Consider the following 1,477-nt stretch of genomic DNA (forward strand, 5'->3'; position numbering starts at 1 on the left):
TGTATGTATGTATGTATGTATGTATGTATGTATGTATGTATGTATGTATGTACATATGTATGCATGTATGAATGTGTATGTATGAATGTGTATTTATGTATGTATGTATGCATGTGTGTATGTATGTATGTATGGATGTATGTATGTATGTATGTATGTATGGATGGATGTATGGATGGATGGGTGGATGGATGGATGGATGGATGGATGGATGGGTGGATAGGTGGGTGGGTGGGTGGATGGATGGGTGGATGGATGGATGGATGGATGGATGGATGGATGGATGGATGGATGGATGGATGGATGGATGGATGGAAGCCTAGAGCACCATCTCATGACTGCAGACTGCAATGTTTACTCCTTGGTTTGTGTCAGTCATGAATCAGTGGAGAAAAAATGTACACAAGTCGCTCCGGAGTATTGCAGGACCAGCCAAGCTATCAATGCTGGACACAGTTCCCCTAAAGCACTAAAGCACTAATAGGGGAACTCATTTCCTGATTAGTGCTTTAGGGCTTTTGCTATTTTTTGAATTCATTAGTGGATTAGCACTTGTTAAATTTATAGGCTAAATTTAGAAGCACTAAAGGAAGTCTTTAAATGTTATTGATCAACACTGATCACAGTTGAGGGTGAAAGCTGTCACACATTTTGTTCATAAATGTGTCACTAATCTACAAGGTCACGTGTCAAACTCAAGGCCCACGGGCCAAATGTGGCCTGCGGGTGATTCCCGTTTGGCCTTCCAAGGACACTAAGTGACAACATTCTGCACACAGTAAATATTGTCTCATGTTTTTTAAAGTAAAGAGAAAATAGAAAAAAGAGGGAAAAACAAAGAGAAAAGTAATTAGAAACATTGAAATGGAGATTAGAAGTCTATTAAATATACACCAACAAAACACAGGACCACCACCCAACATCTGAATGCTCACCTGAAAATAAATGGATAAATACATGGATGGCATACATAAATATATACACATACACATTTATAAAAATATACATACATACATGCCTACATTCATACATACTGTAGATATATACACACAGACATATATACACACTCAGTGACCAGTCAGAACCCCCCGGATCAGAACACCTGTTTGTGAGCAGTTGTGAACATGTGTGTATATACAAGATTTCTCCAATGCAATATTTAATAGTGACTGTGGAGGACCGAGACTCAACCCCCAAGACACGAGGCAGGCATTGGGAAGACCAGAGCCCAAGGGCCCGAGAGGGATCCCAAGCGCAGAGCCCCAAGGGGCACCCGCATGGGAAGATCCGCCCGCCCACCCCCCAGATCAGACCATAGGTTAGTGAGCAGTTGTGAACATGTGTGTATATATACAAGATTTCTCCAATGGAGCATTTAATAGTGACTGTGGATTTGCGTTTTATCAGATTGGTGCCCATCACTGTGTGTGCATACAAACATACATAAATACATATATATGTATGTATGTATGTATGT

The sequence above is a fragment of the Austrofundulus limnaeus genome, unplaced genomic scaffold, assembly GCF_001266775.1.
Source record: "Austrofundulus limnaeus strain Quisiro unplaced genomic scaffold, Austrofundulus_limnaeus-1.0 Scaffold234, whole genome shotgun sequence".
NCBI lineage: Eukaryota > Metazoa > Chordata > Actinopteri > Cyprinodontiformes > Rivulidae > Austrofundulus > Austrofundulus limnaeus.